The 7,801-nt window shown below is 41.5% G+C and overlaps 1 protein-coding gene across 1 annotated transcript in view; it reads left to right on the top strand.

The window, feature by feature from the left end:
- The first annotated feature begins 335 nt into the window (after nt 1–335).
- The window catches only part of rnf24 (ring finger protein 24), a 31,072-nt gene continuing 23,606 nt past the window's right edge, over nt 336–7,801 (top strand). Inside the window, exon 1 of the mRNA XM_083533183.1 lies at nt 336–670. The gene's annotated coding sequence lies outside the window, so the exon portion shown is untranslated. The remainder of the gene's footprint in view (nt 671–7,801) is intronic.

Raw genomic sequence — 7,801 nt, 5'->3', positions numbered from 1 at the left:
GTACCCAGGAACGTCATCTTTCGTGTGTGTGTGTGTGTGTGTGTGTGTGTGTGTGTGTGTGTGTGTTTCCGTTCCTGCGCGCTCACAAAAAAAAATCCCACCCACCACTCCGCTCGTCCTCCCGGTCCCAAAACTCGCTCCGCGCGCGTGTGTGGGTGTGTCCCCACCCCCCGTGCGCGCTCCCGCGCCGCATAGCAGAAACATGAGGGTGGGACGCTGTGCGCGTGCTACGTGCAGAAAACGTTGTCGTCGCCGCACCGGAACACAGACAAGACCCATGTGTGTGTGTGTGTAGGGGTGTGAGGGGTGTGTGTGTATGTGTGTGTGTTTCCCCCCGACTCCTTTCTGAAGTGCAGCTCCGAGAACTGCGACCTTTCTGTCCTCCTTACACACACACACACACACACACACACACTCCTATTAATATAACGATTTCTTGTATCGCTCATGGGGAAATAGACGCGACGTGAACGCGCACCGCGGGTTTTTTTTTTATCCGTAACGTCCAACGGGGAGCGCGCACCCCCCCCCCTCTTCTTCGCGCGCACACGCGCGCTCGCACACGCAACCGACCGTCAGAGTGCGGCTTTTCGACACGCAGCGTCGGATCGAAAGAAGAAAGGGATCTAAAAGAAGAGAAGCAATAATAAGAAGAAGAACAAGAAAAGGGGTAGGTGTGTGTGTATGTGTGTGTGTGTGTGTGTGTGTGTGTGTGTGTTTTGCCTTCAGACAACGTTTCCAGTTGCCCCGCGTAACGACCCGTTATTAATAACGTTATTATTGCGCGTTATTACGGGTGCGTAATCTTGGGCACCGCGTTCCCTTGCGCGCTTCTCCTGTTACAGGATAGCTCTGTTCCCCAACATGCATGCCTTCCAAGCCATCATCTCCACCTTCTCATCCATCATCTCCACCTTCTCATCTAGTCCAGCTTCTTGATTCCTTTATTTCTTGTGCTCTTTGGTTTGTTCCTCTGCAGGAACCTCCAGGCAGAACGTTAAAAGATTATGACACGCAATCAGAAACTCTTCGAAAGAATGCTTGAGGAACCCTGTTTCTCAAGAAGGTCCACGTGCGAGATGAACAAAAAACAAAACAAATCAAAGTTCCTGCTTTGGATGGGCTCAAAAATGTGTCATTCTGTTTACGTAACATTGTTTTTTTTTTTCTCGTTTCATTCATCCTTTTATCCATCCATCCTTCCTTCCTTCACACTCCTCACTCTTCCAGAGCGATTCATTTATCCAGTCAGTCCATGATGTGTTTTACATCTTCGGCATAAACCTCTTAGCTCCACACATTCTCCTGTGATCTGCTCAGGATTAGTAACGCCACACTTTGGCCACATGTGGAGTTGTGTATGTTGTTGACGTTGTAGCAGGATGTGAGAACATTGTTGAGGTTGTGTAGAACCATGGCGATGACACGGAAATTAGACACATCTTTTTACTTTCTGCTGTTTATAACGAGGAGGCAGGAGGCGTTAGTGCTGGTGCGATTAGAGGTAGCAAGTCAGGTCTGACTTCTGACTAATGAAAATCTATTACGGGTCTTCTTGATGGTCTCCTCGACCCCAAGTGATGACAAAACTGCTCATAGCATAAACAGAAAGCGCAAAGGCGTTTAAAGAACCCTAGAGGAACCGAGTCAGTAAAGCTTTTAGCTCTAGAACAATCATAGAAATTCAGATCTTAAAGCTTTCTGGCCAAACTTAGAGGAACCCTTCTTTCATCACCATCCTCACTTTTTCTTATCAATGTTCCAAACTGAAATCTAAAGAGATATAGGTCAAATAGCCACCTGAAGAAACCTTGAGGAACCTGTGATCATTACAGCATCAATTTCCCTTTTACTAAAAATTCTAAATAGACCAACATTAGCAAGTGAACATCTACTCAGTAAAAAGGACCGGTTTCAGAAGATCTCCAGATCTTTCAGAAGTTTCCATACAGTTTCTAGGTAGAACCCTTGAGGAACCCCTTTTGAGGTGTTAATCCTTGTTACCACTATGTTTTCTCTTCGATTAATGGCTCAAAATAGAACCCTTGTGAAAAGCTACAACACTTGAAGAACCCTTGAAGAACAGCCCCAGTGTCTATCTACAGTTCACCGAATCTTTTAAATGGTTTATATCTGATGACTCCTTGAGGACGTTTATCTCCAGGTTTCTCTCTCGTTAGAAAGCTACAACCTGTGAATAACATTTTGAGTGAATTTGCCCTTCATTAAACTTCTATAATGAATTTATTTAGGCTGAACTTTTGAGGAACGCTTTTCCCAGCAAGCTTTTGTCATTTGATGTCCAGTCCATTTAAAGGTTTTCTCTTTCTGTAGAACTTCTAAGTCCAACTTACATGTAGAACCGGATAGAAAGACAGACAGAAAAATATATATACGAGTGTGAGAGACAGACAGATGTGAGAGACAGACAGATGTGAGAGACAGATGCAGAAAAAGAGACTGAGATTCATAAACAGGTGACAGAGAGACAAATTTGACAGAAAGACAAACAGACATGTAAGAAAATGAAAGATAGACAGAAACAAAAGTGGATGAAAGACAGATACAGACAGATTTGAGAGACACTGAGACTAAACTGAAAGACAGTGAGACAAACAGACAGACTTGAGAGACAGTGAGACTAAACTGAAAGACTTGAGAGACAGTGAGACTAAACTGAAAGACAGTGAGACAAACAGACAGACTTGAGAGACAGTGAGACAAACAGACAGACTTGAGAGACAGTGAGACTAAACTGAAAGACAGTGAGACAAACAGAGACTTAAAAGACAGTGAGACTAAACTGAAAGACTGTAAGACAAACAGACAGACTTGAGAGACAGTGAGACTAAACTGAAAGACAGTGAGACAAACAGAGACTTAAAAGACAGTGAGACTAAACTGAAAGACTGTAAGACAAACAGACAGACTTGAGAGACAGTAAAAACTAAACTGAAAGACTGTGAGACAGACAGACAGATAAAGACAATTAAAATCACAAGGTGATGGACAGAGAGAGAGACAGAGGGACAGACGTAGAGACAGACGCTGACAGTGGTAAAATATTTGACTTCTGTATCTTTAATATCTAACAGACTTTGAGAAGGTTGTGAATGCAGTGGCCTGCAGTGCAGGTGGTTTAATAAAGTAACAATATCGGCTGATCAGGCGAGCCACTTCAGGAGCTTATCTCCAGGAGCTGAATCCTCTGCCAGTGCGGAGAACCGAGTGGAGAACCGAGTGGAGAACCGAACCAAACGGACGCTCCTACTGATGAGCTCGACTCTTCTGTTCCTCACTCATAAACTTTCACTTAATCAGTTGTTTGTTAGCAGAACGCTAATAAACATTAGCACTCTGTGTGTGTGTGTGTGTGTGTGTGTGTGTGTGTGTGTGTCTGTGTGTTGTTTCTAAGATAAGCAACAGCTGATCTGCTTCAAGGATGCTCTGGTTGATCTCCAGCTTGGTCACATGCAACTATTTCTAATAAATCTTGTCGGTACTTAGGTAGCTAGTAAATGTGTGTGTGTGGTATGCTAGCATTAGCTGATGTGATGGTGTGTTTGTGAGTAGAAGGGGTTGAGAGAGAGAGAGAGAGAAAGAGAGAGAAAGAGAGAGGGATCAGTGTGTGGAAGGAATCCAGGCTGAGGGAACAGCTGCCTCTGCCATTTCTACAGTGTGTTTGTGTCATCGAGAGTTTGCGTTTCAGCTCAGAGACAAGACGCACCAAGATCTGACCAGCACTCCTCTCCCTTCCACACACACACACACACACACACACACACACACACACACACACACACACACACACACACACACACACACACACGGCAGACAATTAACATACCTGAACACACAGTGCTGAGATTGGACACATTTCAGGTCATGTTCCACTGTGACTTCATCCATACATCTGTCCATCCATTTATTCATCCGTCCACCTATACATTTCTGTCCATTTGTTCATTTATACGTTTATTCATCTGCCCTTTTATTTATTTATCCATCCATTCATAAATCAATTAATTATTTTCAACCAACCAACCAACCATCCATCCATCCATCCATCCATCCATCCATCTATCCATCCATCCATCCATCCACTCCTGCAAAAGAAAGTAAAGCAGTCAGATTATTTTATTTATTAGTTTTTTTTTTTTTTTATTAAAGTCACACACTTCATTCAGACTTTAAATACGATCTAAAATAGAACTCTGACCTCAACCCTACAGAACATCTCACCTCAGACCTCCTCATATCAGAACTCCTCACCTCAGACCTCCTCACCCCGGTTCTCCCCACCTCAGACCTCCTCACCTCAGACGTCCTCACCTTATACCTTCTCACCTCAGACCTCCTCACCTCATACCTCCTCACCCCAGATCTCCTCACCACAGGCCTCCTCACCTCAGATCTCCTCACCTCAGACCTCCTCACCCCAGCTCTCTCCACCTCAGACCTCCTCACCTCAGATCTCCTCACCCCAGACCTCCTCACCCCAGATCTCCTCACCCTACATCAGTATCCTAATGCCCCTGTAGGTGAATGAATCTCCACAAAATTTAGTGGAACATTCCCAGAAGCGTGGAGGATATTAGAAGAGCAAATGGGACTGTGTAAATTTGGCAGAGACGAATTCTTTCATAACAGTCTCATATTTTAATTTCGACTTTAAGGGTTAAAAGTGAACTGAAACGTGGAATAAATTCCCAAGGAACGTGTGGAGACGCTTTTGGTTTCAGTTTTACAGCTGTTTTGAGTGATTTTTTTTGTAAAATTCCATGATTGCCCTGAAACCAAAACAAACACAACACACACACACACACACACACACACTTAGAGGATGGTGTAGAGATAGTATTCTGTTTAAAAGCAGACGCTGAAGATCTCCACTCCAGCTCGATGATATCAGTTGATCTTCATGCACACTGCTGGATTTTCTATAAATAAACACGGGGATTATTTACAGCTCCACTCCACACGTTGCACAAGACTCAAATTCTGAAGACCCCCAGGCCCTTCTACTGGCGACCTTCTGCTGTATTAGGTTTCAAATGTTCACGCAGTTCGGGGTTGGAACTGGGGCCCGAGCAGAGAGTGGAAATTTCCACTCCACACTCAGCGAGCTTCCTTTGTTCCTCCGCTCTCTGGCTGGAAGTCGAACTGCTGCAGCCAAAAGCAGAAAAAAACACACACACCTACACACACACACACACACACACACACACACACACACACACACACACACACACACTGAAACGAGACTTTGAATATCAAACTGGCAGGAGGGGCCGCATGACATTTAATATCGTGATAAATAACATAGAAATTTTGCCTTTTTTAAATTCTTTAACTGGAAATAAATGTGGGAATGGTGATTTATTTTTTTTAAATAGTAAATGTTTTTTTTTCATATGCATATATTTAATATTGTTATTTTATATAGTTAGGTTTGATAAAAAAAATTAAATAAAATACAAATAATTGTTATTAACCTTATATTTCTTTTTGCAGAATTGTAGCAATTAATTGATAAGTAAAGTAATTAAATTAATTCATAATTGTAAATAAAAATAGAAATTATTATTGAAAACATTTTTTTTTGCTTTTTTTTTCAATTAAGAATTTTATTTTATTTATTTATTTATTTATTTATTTATTTATATTACTAACATTTCCTTTTATTTCCAGTCCCTTTGCTCTTTTTCCCACTCCTCTGTCAAATCAGCCTTAACAGTCTAAAAATACTTTGTGTTTTGCCAATAACGTGACACTATTTACCCTAATAATACACAATTACGCAATTCCCACGTCCAGCCGTAACTTCCTCCCATTTGTATTTCGAGTAAATCTTTGGTACCTTTCCAGAGCGAAATCACAAACCCGCTACTCGTTGGTTTTGAACTTCCTGTAGGTTTCGGTCATCAGGAAATAACTCATCGTGAGTCTGTGACTGAACTTCTTCGGAAAAAAGGCCGAAGCAGATGTCATGACCTGCTGGTCTAATCGGAATTCCCCGGTCCCCGGATTGTTCCAGGGATCGGGTCTGACATCTACAGGAACTGTTGTGTAGGTTCAGAGAGGAGGGACATGTTAAACAAAGTGCAAACATGATGAAAGATGTGTGTTTGAGCTACAAAGGGGGGGGGGGGTGATTGATCTGAAGCGAATACTCGTGTTGATGAACTCTCGTGAGCGGCCATTTTGATTTTACGTTACTCCCTAAACTCGGGGATCAAGAGAAAGTCTGGGAGTGGGTGTGTGTGTGTGTGTGTGTGTGTTTTTTTCTTCCTAGCCCGGAATGGCGTGTTACGACCTTTGAAAAAAAGGCGGTGAAACATTAAGCCGAAGGTCATGACCCCACATGGAGTCTCTTGGCTTTTAGGGGGTGGGTGGGGAGAAAACCTCCAGAGAAGTAAGTCATTTTAGAAAAATGTTAAAAAAGAGAAAAAAAAAAATGTCCTGCCTTTTTTACTATTATTTTATAGATATATATTCTTTCATTCTTTTTGAAGCAGTTAATTAAATTTATTAGTTACATAAATCTTTTTTTCTTTTTACAGCTCGATTTTTATATAAAAAAAAAAGATACTTGAATGCAGAATTGTTACGATCGATTAATTAATACAAATATTAACGTAGTATTTTTCAGTCATGAATTTTTCCTTTTGATTTGGTTATTTTTATTTTTATTAATATTGTTTGTATGTATTTCCACTTCACTTGCTATTTTCTTTCTGCTCCCTGTGTCTTATAAGCCTCTTCAACAGTCTAAGAGCACACACACACACACACACACACACACACACACACACACACACACACACACACACACACACACACACACACACACGTGTATATATATATATAAATTATATTAAAGACAAAAAAAGGCATTGAGCATTGACGGGTATGTGCTTCTTTTAGAACATCCCGTTTCACCTTTAGTTCCTATTTACTCTTATAGTAAACTTAAATAAGATTTGTGGAGATTTATTTATCCACACAGGTGTTAGTGAAGTCAGGTACTGATGTAGGTGATGTGAGGAGGCCCGAGGTGCAGTCAGCATTTACAATTATCCCAATACGATTGAGAGCTCTGTAGCAGGAGATCTTCCACTCTAACCCAAGAAAAGCATATCTTCATGGCTTTGCTTTGCTGGAACAGGTCTCCTGGCTGAACTGAAGGGAAATTTTCATGCCAACGCACCCAAACACTGAAGAGTTTGTGGAATAACCTGATATGGCTGGAAAAGTCAAGGGCGCCAATACTTTTGCAACCAAGATGGCGGATACAGAGTCTATAGCAATGTCTATATTTCTGAGGAACTGAAGCATTTACGGATGGAAAATGTCCAGAGGGACGTCACGGACAAGTGTGTGTGTGTATGTGTGTGTGTGTGTGTGTGTGTGTGTGTGTGTACGGCTTATGGTGTCTAGTCAGGCGGCTGGTGTTTATTTGTATTATCATGGGAAAAACACTGTGGAGAACTGAAGTGTTCCGAGTGAAAGGCGTTATAATGATTGTATTTTTTGCGAGAGCAGCAGGAACATGTTAAAGGTCAGAGAGAATATTGTGACTCTGAGACTAAAGTTTAGCTGTCCTTCTGCTGGTTTTGTTGTTTTTCCTATTTTTCTTTTTCTTTTTCTTTTTTTCTTTTTTTTTTGGTGAGTCCAGACAGATTTTTCTTTTCTGATTCATAAATAATTAAAGACAGCCTGAGGTTATATTAACCACATAAACTGTTTCCAGGCTTCGGTTTGGACTTTCTGGTTTGTTTTATTTATTTATTTATTTATT

Source organism: Silurus aristotelis, assembly GCF_946808225.1.
Source record: "Silurus aristotelis genome assembly, chromosome: 27".
Taxonomy (NCBI): Eukaryota; Metazoa; Chordata; class Actinopteri; order Siluriformes; family Siluridae; genus Silurus; species Silurus aristotelis.
The sequence above is the reverse complement of the archived record's forward strand: the minus strand, read 5'-3'. Positions and strand labels throughout refer to the sequence as shown.